The following is a 12,783-nucleotide window of genomic DNA, read 5'->3' on the forward strand; positions in this document are numbered from 1 at the left end:
ATAGAGCGAAGAATTTTAAAAAGAAGACACACACAAGAATCGTCCCGATGTGACAATTTAACTCTTTCTATCCAATTAAAGAATAGCGAATAGGGATGAGATTGTTTTGGATGCCGTACTCAATTTGATTAATTGTCAATAACTTTTAACACCTTTCTCGAGAAAAGTGTTCGACATATCTCGCGTGTTTCTCTGTATATATTCGATACATTTATCAAATGGATACGTGGACGATAAATTCAAAAAGATAAACACTCTTAGAAAGACATCTCGAGTCGTATTGTCGTGGCTCTTACGATCGCGCAACCCTGATTCAGGCAACCTCGAATTTCGCGAGTTTACGGGAGATTAAGGCGATTCTAGTTACGGATCAGCTTTAGATGTAAGAGCGACGGAGGCGACGGAGACGAGAATGAGAAAGAGGTCAGAAGGGTGAGAAGGGTATAGAGGAGCGTGGAAGAGGAGACACGAGACTCTCGCGCGGATCCTACGGACGGAAGTTTCCTCCTCAAATTAACCAGCTCGAGAGACGCTACGTAAACCGAGATTATTATAATCTCTCCGAGGCCTGACTGCGGTAGCATTAAACGAAGAGACGCGCCCTTTGTTTCTCGGTGTACGCACGTACGTGTGTATGTGGTTGCGGGCGGAAGAAGCAGGCCGGAGGGCAGGGAACAGAGAGAGAGAGAGAGAGAGAGAGGGTCGGTTAAAGAGCTCCGGTATGCTCCGGGTTGGTTTGCTGCTTCGCTCTCGGTGGAGTTTCCTGGCGACTTTCCGATGCGTTTCGCTCTCGGTAATGAAACCTAGAAACGGATTAGCTTCAAGGTTTGCGATAATGGCGCAAAGAAAGAATCGCCGTTTGCCAAGATCTTACGCAAATCCGCTCATGAACAAGGGGTCGCATGCGAAAATTCCTGCCTTTCTTTTCACCCGCAGTTATTGGCTCGGTTACAAAACGCGGATTCGCGAATAAATTTGATTATAACCGCATCCTGTATGTATATGTGTAACGAAGGTAAAAACGCGTATAGAAAAGTTTGCGGAAAAAAGAGGTCATTTCGTCACGTTGATATCAGTCTGTTAGCTGACAACATCGAGAGTCGTGCTGATAATGCGAACATCATTAGGTACCGCGATAACTAACTGCTATTTCCGGTTCAAAGTCCAAAAGCAAATTTGCTAAAACGGATCAGCAATAACCCTCGAAATTGGATCGCGCAATCGCGCCGCACCCTCGATCTATCGAAGGGGGTGAAAAAAAGAGGGTGGAGAAATGTTGCGATCGCGTTTCTTTTCGCGCAAATTGTTTCTTCATTTTAATCGAAGATCCCACCGCGCCGCATGCGGCCGCGGTCGTTAATCGTCAGCAACACCGAACCTGAGCTACAACTATAAATCGCGCGCGGCAACTACTTTACGTTTGTTTCCATAAAATGCAACGGCCGCACAAGCGCGCCCCCGGCGTTTCCCCATCGCACTTAATCCCGGGGTATTTATTCGCATAATAATAATAGTAACGCCGTTGGAGCGTTTTCAAGAATTATAGCTGTCCTTGCCTCCTACGATAAATGAGTCCGGAGGATTAGCTAAACAGTGGCTCAAAAATGTTATTATATAGCGGCATGAATATTCATCAACCGGCGAACTCAGCGGCTCGCTTTTAAAACGTTTCGCAACCCCGTTTCTCCTCTTGTTCCGCGGCGGAATCGCTTTGACACAGCTGAGTCAGTTTAAGTACTTGAATGGAAGTGATTATCTCCCGAGCGAGAGAGAGAGAGAGAGAGTCACCTTATTCGTATGCTTAATTTTGATTACCCGCTGATATGGATAGAAAAGGCTTGCGTTTATCCCGTACTTTCTATATTCACTGCGTGTTCTACAACGACATCGATTTTCAACATTTGCTTTAAATAACTCTTCCAAACGTTTTTGAAACATATATTATTAATTCTATCAATATCGACATAGTTTTTAACGTATTATTATCCGTGAAATCGAGTATTTAGGTTTAAAAAAGAGTTGCTTTTTTAAGATAAGCGTTTTACATAAAAAATTTACCGCAAAAAGAAATAGAAATAGATTATCCAATTTTACTTTTCATGTCAACGTTCAAAGCATGCATTATTTTTGCATTTGACAGAATCTTCGCGTTTTATAACATATAATAATTATCTTATACGAGATAAATGAAATTTATGTTATCCTAGAGAAATGTCGTTAAACTTTAAAACGTTGGAACATATTCAATCGTAAAAGAGCGAAATAAGCCTTTTTGAACTCGGCTCTAGCGGAGAGGTTGTATATCCGAGAGATTGATTTCTTCATGTAGAACAGGACCGCGGTAATTGCTAGAATGAATCTCGAGGTAAGAAGGATGGCCAATAAGGAAGGGCACGTAGAAGGCGTGCCTCGCGTTCGGGGATTGCGGCTATGAATTGATATCTTACTTTGATAAAAGTCTAATCGCGCCGCGCGTCTCACAAAAATTTCAAATTGCGATTAAATCCGTAGATGCGATATCGATGACCTCGGCGTTTCATATCGGCTATATAATAAAATAAAACGCCTTGTCGATTCCTTACTTCCTTATTAATATACGATGGAAGCGAGATACTATATATCGACTCTATATAATAATTTCTCGAAAAGCGGTAAACAAGGGATTATATACGCGTTTATTTTACATCTCGTAATACGTAGATACTTTACCTTGGAGTGCTTTATGCGACAGCGTATAAACTTGTTAATAACGAGTCTCTTATACCAGGCAGGTGGAGAGTGAAACGCACCGCACAAACGTAATAGTATTACACAATCGTGTCATTGCAAAATTTTCTTCGAATAGATAATAATCCTTAAGGTTCGCCAGTAATAATTAATAAACATCTTTCTTGGTAAAAGTCGACCAAACTGGCAATCATTTATTATTAATAATTAGTTAAAATACAACGTTTCAGCTGTGTCATTGAAGCCCTTTTCAAGTAAATCTATAAAAAGTTACATAAAAATAATTATAATTTTAATACATTTCATCGCAACAAATAATTACAAATTCATATACAAAAATATAAATTACATACCAAACGTAAATGCATAATAAATTATACCACCGACAATATTCACCATTGTTTTAATGAACAATGTAGAATTGACAAAAGTAAGCGAGAAATAAATAGATGTTAACAGTTAGCAAGAATCTTAGTCACTACGCGTTAAGAAAATCTGTAATTTCTGTAAATTAATGCCTTTACTTTGTTTTTGTATATAAAACATTTCGGAACTCATGATCGTTGCAAGTCCGATGCAAACCAACGACTGAATGCAATGTAGTGTCTTTTTTAATATTATTTCTATGTTCTTGATGCGCGTTTCTAAATGTCTCTTTGTCCAATATACGTAGAATCACAATTCGCACATTCAATTTGATACACGACATCTTTTTAAGTTGTCTATCCTATCTTTTCCTCTTTTCATTTCTTCGAATAATCCCGTATCGATCTACGACTATACTATAAATCATTCGCTAAAGAGTCACGATAATCGCACGCGCGCGCGCGCGCGGACTAGATCTCGTTAAAGTTTTTGCATAAATTCCATCCTGGGGGGGATGGACAAATTGAATCTCTCGTTGCGCTCAGATAAGCGCGGCTTAAGAGTCACGCGTGCTATTTACGCACGTATGTACCTACGCGGCCATTCAATCACCAAGTGCGTGCTCGCGATAATATACGCATAATGCCGCGGCGATATTTCGCGCCGTTCGCACAGGAAGGGAATGCATATACCAGGCACGGCCGGTGTTAAATCACACGAGTATGTTTGCATGCGTATGCGTATGCACATGCGCGTGTGCGTTGCATGAGCGAATACATTCGCTCACGGCGACGGTGAAATATTGAAAATGGTGATTAATTAAAAGGTACACTCGTTAAGCGGGATTACATGTGCGATTGATATTTTTGCCGGGACCTCACCCGGGTTCGTGTAATCGCGTTAACGTGGCCGCCGAATTTAATTTGCTTTTCGTTCGATGCGCGCCCGCCCGCCCGTTCGTTCGCGGTCGTCGCGCGCGGATTGATTCGGACTGAATAATAAGCGGGGTACAGGTCCGAGGAAAGTGCAGTAATTAGCGCCTCCATCAGCTTCGTCCCTCCTCCTCCTCTCTCTCTCTCTCTCTCTCCTCTCGAACAGTGCGTGCCGGAACTCGCACTGTCGCTGCGAGAACGAGTGGGGGATCCTGCTGAACGTGTTTACGGCAAATTGGTTTAGACGGCCGGTACCCGGGGAGAAAAAGCCAACCTAAAGGAAGCCCGATAGTCTTGCTATTCTCGCGTAAATCGAATCGATTCAATCGGAAAATAATCCGATAAAGAGATATTTGTATGCTCGTTAGATGACAAATTTAAATAAAGATACGCGACAGTTACAAGTTTGATAAATTAATTTAATTTTCAGTGTTATAAATACCGCGGAGAGTATATATATATATGTATACTTTATTGCGTTTTTATTTAGCACGAGAAAATATAGGAATACAAATTGTGCATGTGTACGATATATCGAAATCTAAATATACATACGTATGTCGAGAGGTATATAATAGAGATTTCAAATCCCTAAACGATAAGCAATGCTTTCGAGAAAAAAAGTCGATTGACAACCGGCGCGGAAGCAGAGAAAGAAAGTAAACACGGACTGGCAAGCGCGGCCGGTCCGAGCACTTCGATAACGCGATAAGGCGAGGTTAAACCCATGTTTGGCGGGCAGGTTATAGGTTAAACGGTGAGCTAGGGGGTGCAACAGGTCGCGTGAACTTGGGTGAATTTTCTGTTCCAGGGCGCGCTGTCTGGCCCTCCGGCACCCCCTTCGCCCTCTTCGCCACGCCATCATTAGTCAATGTCGACGCTTGTAGCACGTGGAGCTCCGCAGAATGCAGCATCTGCCTGATATCCCTCTGTATCTCTCGTACAAATCCGTGCTGCGAACCACAAAGTCAGCGAGGCCTCCTTCTCCTCTTTTCTCGTTTGCTTCCGTACATTAACTGCACCAGTAAAAACGACAAGAATGTGACACTGTGCGGTGACTTAATTTTTTTCAAACGATTAAACGACGCGAATCATAAATACTGTGTCTTACAATCGATGATCGAGCAGAGTGATATCTTTTGCCAGCGAAATTTTATTCATTTTTCGATTTAAATTGAAGAGATGTTAATACTAAATTTTGAGTATTAAAATGAGAGAAAGAACAATTATTTTTTTCCAATTTGAAGTGCTAAAATCAAAAATATATTCTCTGTTCATAAACCACATATCGTAATGTGTTAAGTTTACATTACCAATGATAATTTAAACGAGTTGCACAAGCTTTGGGAAACGATTATAATTTTTAATGTATACGTAATCCCTTTTTCGCGGAGGTGATGAATAGATCAAGCCACTTAGCGCGTTACTACAATCGTTATTCACGATCCTGGTAAAGTATGATAAATGCGATCGTTATATACGCCGTGACTCTAAGAAACAAACGCGCGAGAACGGCAAAAGTCAAGTAACAGACGAGTGCGGAGCACAGACGACACGGGGATGAAGGTAGGTTGGGCAGAGAAGGGTTAGCACCCGCAGAATTTAGCCAGCCCTCGCTTGGTCGAAGAACAAAGCTTGATTTATTGTAATGAGTTTGCAGGAGTTAAGAGGTCTGCCCCCGTCCCCGGCGTCGCCTCGATATTCAGACTCGTGCGGTTTGATGGGGATCCTCGGATCAACCCCCGTCATAAACCCTTCTTAGCGGCGACCACCCTCGTAACCCCCTCTGAAATATGCATGAACCCCCTGCATACTGATTGCGTTATTTGTATCACCTACGAGAAATCGCCGCGAAAACGCGTCTGCACTTGGCTCGCATGATCCCGCATGAAAGCCGCGAAGTTGCTTCTCTTTCGATCATCGATCGGCACACAAAGGCGAGGATCTTTCTCGAGAAGACATTGAAGCTCTCCCCCGTATCATAATCGTATTACTCGAGACACGGCGCACGATTTCTTAAAGGCTTTTTAGAAAATATTTGGAAAAGCCATCAGACAGCTTTTCGCCAAGCGGTGTAACAGTTGCGATTAAGGGTCGAAGCGCATATATATAGCAATAGCGACAAAAAATACTGAATCGTTTTGATGCGAGATGCAAGTTTATTTCTAAATTTGTATACACGGCGGAATTTTGAAATTTTACGAGATTACAATTTTACTATCGGCTTTGATATCGTCAACATGTAATTATAACGATCAAATAATCGGGCGTTCGCTCGTGTCAAGAAACGATGTCGCGTTCCATCACTGTCGAAAGGTGAACATCAATCGGTCTTTTCGTCGTTTCACAAACACAAGATACGTCTTCGGGTACCACATCGATACGACGACACGATGATCGATGATCGCCATCGACAACTCGTGTGCAAAAACAGAAAATTTAAGTTGCTCTCGTATTTCCGATCGTTCTACTTACATCGTTCATCCTAGCAACAATAACATATGTAACGATGTAAGCGGAATGTATAATATTAATTAACAATTTTAACCTCGTATTTTTTTTTTAATTAATAATAAAAAATGATTTCTATCTCTTCTCGTGCGCGGAGTAATTTTATTGTTACATATATAATATGTTGACGTTAAGTAAATAATAATTTTCATAATCACATCTCTCTTGTATAAAAATCTACATAAGAGTAGTAATTTATGAAAAATGGGTGAAAATTATTTGTTTAAAATAAAAATAATTTTGTGATAATTTCTTCTCTCTTTCTCTCTCGAGTATAATATTATAAAGCGAATAGCATTAAAAAAATATATATTTACGAAGAAGATATTAGAAAAAAACTATATGTTATCGCACCATATTTCTCTCCCGAGCGTAGCATAAAAATGTATCATCTATCTAATACAGTTCCTACCATTGTCAAAACAGCGGGCTTTTCACAGGGCAAAATCGATCATTCGACAACAGAGGGTGGCAACGCGCCGCGCATTTTACAAACGACGAAAACTGTAAAAAATGGCGCGCGATTTGGCGGGCTCGCTCGTTCGTCGGAACGCATCGATTCCCTGCCGAAAACGCTGAATTCATTGGGAATTGACGGGGGAGCCATAACTCGTGTCTCGGTTTGACATTAATGCCTCCCCTACTTCGTGCCTCGCAGATAGGCAAGGGGGTTAAGCTCACTGCGACATATTTATGGAGAGGGCGAGATGCTATCAGGCACGAGGAACTTGCCCGGGTTTGCCCGATCGCTCCGCGGCTGCGAAGCCCGCCCTTCCTACAATCTACTTCGCAATTATCGGGCCCGACGTTAATATTTGACCCGAGCCATCGTCCCGGCGCGCCACCTCGATTTTGGAAGGAACATTTCCCCTCCCTTATCCTTACACACGCACACTCGCAAACTTCACCTACCGTCACGCTCGTCTCTATGGATCGCATCGTCGAGTCTGGTCGAGTGTGCTTAGGAAAGTTCAATATTTGTGGCCGGCCGAATGACACGAAGTTAAGGGTTGTTGTAAAATATCTCGAGCAATCAAAACTGACAACATACTGTACATGTTAATTCATTATCTTTATTATTCTTAATATCGAGCTTTTATTTATTACACTTGCGCGTCTCCACGATGAAAGTTCTCGAGTGAAATTTATAGGTATTTATTATCGCGATCGTATATAAGAAAATGTTTATTTTAAATATACTTGCGCAATATGACATAAAGATTATCAAATTCAATATGTACCTAATTTATGCAGAAACATTTAAATGACATTTGTTATCTGTGTGTAAACGTGATAAAAGTGCTGTATTATTATTTTGTCCGTCTACGTTTATTTGATACAAAATAATAATACAAATTACCGTCAGCAATTTCTTAAAGCGATACTTTTTCCTAGAGGAAAGTAGCTTTCCTCTTTCATCGGAAAGATTATCACGGCGTATCGGTCAAGGACGAGGCCGGTTGTTCGAGAGAAAGAGAGAGGCATAAGGAGAATCTCTCTCTCTCTCTCTCAGTCGCGACTCGAGGGAGAAGGCAAAGGCGGCGAGAAAGGGCGGGGGTGTCGTGCGTGTAAATTAAAGGCGTCATAGATTTTCGTGGTAGCCCGCAGGATCAGGGCCTTAGATTTGCGTCCGGCAGATTACCTCGGGGGTGAAATGGGACAATGGGCGTTAGTCTGGGCCGACGGCGTATAAATAAGGATCCCCAGGAAGCTTCTGGAGACCAGGGGGCAGCAGGCGGAGGAGACGCTCGCTTGGTAGCGACGTGGTAGCGGAGCGGAGAGAGTCCGGCTAGTGCTGAGACCGGTCGGCCGTCCATCTTGGCCGTCGCCGTGGCGGTCCTTATCTGCGCTCACAGCTCCGCTGCTAGACGTCCGGTGATCTAGAGCACTTTTCTCTCTACCTCCCTCTCTTTCTTCCCTTAGACCTTTGCCTCTCGCTCGGATCTCTTCTACCTTAATTATACTGGCTCATGACGCCGTTCCTACTATCGTCCTCCTATACTTTCTCTCGTCTCACCCTCTTTCGCCTTCCTCCCCGTCTTTTTCCCATCTCGCGGGAGGAAGCATCCCACCTTTCCACGAGAACTCGGGTGATTCGTGTGACGCGTTGCGCGAGGTCGATGGAGCAACGCTCAACTAACGCGTCGATCATTGCGCTCTTTGTGACGCGCTCGAGGATGAAATAACTTGGGGCAAATTCTGAGAGATAGAGAGAGACGGCAAGGAAAATAACTTTGATGATACAAAGTGGCATTTATAATCGGTTTCGAATGCGAGTTATTTTTCTGGGGAGTTTCAATTCTATCGGAGCTTGTATTTAAGCTTTGTGTTCTTTTAATTCTCAACTTCAGTTTTTCTTCTTTGCTTATGAGAATAGTTGTAAAATACTTTTTGCAAGGCACGTACAATACGAATGTTATTAACGCACTTTGAATTAAATATAATTTCTTCAAATTTTTCCGAATTGTCGACACTATCGATTTATTTTGAAAGAAGCATATCATCACGCATATTTGACAAGCGAAAAATAATCCGACCGGGATTATAGTTGTTATATGAGAACACGACTTTTGTTCGATATACCTACCTCGTACATACAAATTGGCAAGACGAAGGCACATCTGTGTATTCGGATTAGCATCGAGCGTATCGGTAGATATTTACGAGCCTGACAAAACACGCCGAGTAGTACGCAGATGCCAGACGTGTCCCTCCCTTCTCAGAACTTGAAGAGCTTTTGCCGCGCGGACTAAACGCGATAGTCCTACAGCGGCCACTTGCTCGCCCGACCGTCCATGTTTTCACATATAAAACTGCCCTTGACCCTTCACCCGTATAATGAGCCACCGTCGATCCATTATTCATAGGATGCGTCCTGTCTTTCTGCTCCGAATCTACGCTCGTAACTTCCCCGTTACATCGCCCGCCGCCGCGATTTATTTTTCGGCTGAAGGGAAAAGGACAACCGATCGCGGATGGAAGGAGCGACCGCAGTGCGTCGACCTGCCTACCGACTGTTGGGAGACAGTACCATTGTGTGTACAAGACTGTTTCTTCTTCTTTTTTTTTTTTTTTTTTTGTACGCGATGTTAATTGCTATTCTGAAGCGTGCCCCAGATGTATTGTTCGCCCGTAAAAATTTCACGTTTATACGTGTGTATGTCAGGATTTTATGAAATTAATGACAAATGCCGATACATCAATATCAATTTTTCATATCAACTATGATTTAAACGTAACATGGGAAAATATGAAATTAATGTCTTATAAATCTCTAGAAAAATATCGGAGCTTTAATCAAAAGAATGATCGAAGATGACGGAATAAAAAACCTAATCTATCTCGGTTGCGGATGCGATATTGTTGCAAAAATATAAATAAATATATTTGGAGAAAGAGAGAGCTTCGAAATATGATGCAAGAACTGAGCAGGCGGCATAATCGTGGCAATCTCTTAATTTCTCTCGACGATTTAGTTCTCGCCGTTTGATTTGCCGCTTGGCACTGGTTTGAGGCCATTATCCAGCAGCGGGACGTGAGGTAGTTGATGATCATGAAGGAAAGGGTGACCGCGAAGAGAGGAGACAATGAACGTGTCTCGCGAGCCAAGCACGATCTCTCGCACCCTCTCGCAATCCTCCGTGTCAGTTCACATAGTCGAGAGGACCATCTTTTCCGCTCTTTTCCCCCGTGAACGGACAATCTCGGGAATCAATATTGCACCGGGCGAGTATTCGCGCGAGCATTCCGTTCCGTCGCTATTGCTGCCACCACTTTGGCCTTGTAATTAAACCTGCTGCTAATGTACTGGCCAGACTATCGCCGTTATGCCATTCTGCCATCTTCGTTGCGCGGACTAAAAAGCGAACCGCGCGTGCAAAAACAGCGAGAGGATGCGTCGACCGACAAACGTTCATTTCTTTTTGCATACGCGTGTGTGAGAAAAAGGACTGCGTGCAATATACATATATCTCTATTTGTTACGGTGTTATTAATCCTAGAAAAATGTAGAAAATGTTTCATCTAAATTGCAGACATATGTTTGTGTTTTTATATTATTAGTTGTATGTAATTATAAATTAAATTGTTACAATTATTTATATTTTTCCCTACATTTTTCATTCTACATCTAGACATTTGCAAGGTCAAATTTTCAAGTATGAGGAAACTCGATCTGCGCGTATACATGTCCAGGCAGTCTTTTAATTTCGTCCGCGAAATGTGTTAATTCGGTCGTTAATTCGTCGCGCGTAACCGTGACATTCGTTCTTTTATTAAACTCACATTTTCGTACATCGCCTGTGTTTCAAGCGCCGTATTGCGCACACGTCGCGTTGCACATACACCTCGACCAGGCCATAAAACCGTACGTTACTTCGTTATTTGATTATACACTGCGTTCGTCACGGCTTCCCTCGCTTTTTGACGCCAACGTGTTCCATCGTCCAACTGTTCCACTGTTTCTACCCATTCGTAACGATATTGCATCTGATTTCAACGCAAGTTGAAATATAGTCTTTTATTTTAATATCCTTGATCATTCCAACGATTATGACGCCTTTATATTTCTTCGGGAGTTAATGTTCAATTTTGAATCGACATAGCTATTTCATTTTTTTAATGTTAAAATTATAACTGATGTATAAAAAATTAATATCGATATCTAGGGCAAGATATCGGTACTTTCCATTAATTTCATAAATTTGCGCGTATCGACACAGAATATGGCGCAATCGCTCGTTCGGGTTCATAAAAATCCAATCGACGGCACACGGATGTTGGCGACGAAATAATATTCCCAGGAGCGATAATTTATCTCCGATGGAGTGGCCTCGTCGACAAGGTATTCGGGTCTGCGATCGTCTAACGCATAGCAAGAGCGCGTTTCCTGGCGCGAAACGTCGCGTCGGCGGGTCTTTGGGGTCCCGTAACGGAGTCTCGCGTCACACAGTTGTCTGTGCATATCGGATGAATGGCACTCTCCACGATCTCGGCCTGCACTCGTGAAAGCTTAATCGCGGTAGCGCGTACTTATCGAACGTCGCCAGAGCCTAGGGTTCATTCCGCGTTCTTTGCCGGTCGTTTCGCCTTTTCCCGCCCTCTTCTCTCTCTCTCTCTCTCCCTAGGGCTATTCTCCCTATCGAGGTGTTTCGCGGTAAAGGAAGAAACCGGGCACTAAATATTGGAACTCCTATCGGAATTATAGAGAAGGTTTGTGTGCGAACGCTCAAAAGTCGAAGAAGAGAGAGATAGAGAGAGGGAGAAAAGGAGCGAGGAGGACGAGGAAGAGCCGGAAAGCGTGTATAGGCAGAAAAGGAGAAGCGCCAAGGTGGTCTTACGATGGTAATGGGGTGAGGCACCTTACGAAGGACTGGCAAAGGGTGGATCGTGAGGAAGGTCGGTGGAGAAGCCGGATAGTATTCGAGACGGGTGAAACGACTCGGGAACGGTAAGGTTGTACGGATACACCAGACAATTGAACTCCTTCCGTTTATTGCTTCTAATTAAACGACCGAGATATTTCTGCTACGTTTCATTAGCGTAGAGCCAAACTCACGGCAGGACGGTTTGCTTAATGCATTGTCGTCGCGCGCAAGAAAATTTCGGCGGCGCGTGCACTTGCATCTGCGTTGCTCTCTACTTCTTTCTAGCTTTTTTTTTCGTTCGTGTCTAATCCAACGACTTGTCCAGCTCGTTAGGACAGGATGGTCCACTCGTTTACGATTAAAGTTTCAAGTATACATATAGACATGGAAATATCGAAAATGGCAGAGTCATATTTTTTTAAACCAACAGAGAGATAAATAATCGACTAGAACCGAGAATCTATAAAAGTCAGAAATTTTTAAATTTAAATTACCATGTTTACATCTCACTCGTTTTTATTGAATTACGCACGTCAATTCTGGATCCATTTATATGAATCATTGCATATTAAAACAAGATAAAATTGACAAGGAAAAATTTTAATCATCTCAATGTCTTTTTTTGCATCGAGAGATATATTTCTTTCGCCAAAGAAATGCGCGAATCTCCAACGTATTTCACAAATATTTGGCGCGTATCGCAGAATTGATTCGGACTAATCGCGGCCGTGAATCTCCCGATGAATATTCGGCGAGTGTAACGAAGACGTCGCGAGGACGAGCGAGAGAGCATCAGCGACGTGACTCGCTTGCGCCAATTCTAATTTTGCGCTGGCTCGCTTAATATCTCGTCGTAGCGAGAAGCCGGCGATAAATCTCCG

The 12,783-nt window shown here is 42.7% G+C and overlaps 1 long non-coding RNA gene across 9 annotated transcripts in view; it reads left to right on the plus strand.

Moving 5' to 3' along the window:
- LOC114945773 (uncharacterized) overlaps positions 1 to 12,783 on the plus strand; it is a 158,611-nt gene that overhangs the window by 43,024 nt on the left and 102,804 nt on the right. For 2 of the 9 annotated variants that reach the window (XR_014924382.1, XR_014924394.1), the window contains exon 3: positions 4,837 to 5,362. The exons of the other annotated variants lie outside the window; for them this stretch is intronic. This is a non-coding gene — a long non-coding RNA (uncharacterized LOC114945773). Of the gene's footprint in view, positions 1 to 4,836; positions 5,363 to 12,783 lie in introns of those variants that run through there. 9 annotated transcript variants of the gene reach the window in all.

The sequence above is a fragment of the Nylanderia fulva genome, unplaced genomic scaffold (genome assembly GCF_048542155.1).
Source record: "Nylanderia fulva isolate GAGA-0341 unplaced genomic scaffold, ASM4854215v1 Scaffold1, whole genome shotgun sequence".
NCBI lineage: Eukaryota > Metazoa > Arthropoda > Insecta > Hymenoptera > Formicidae > Nylanderia > Nylanderia fulva.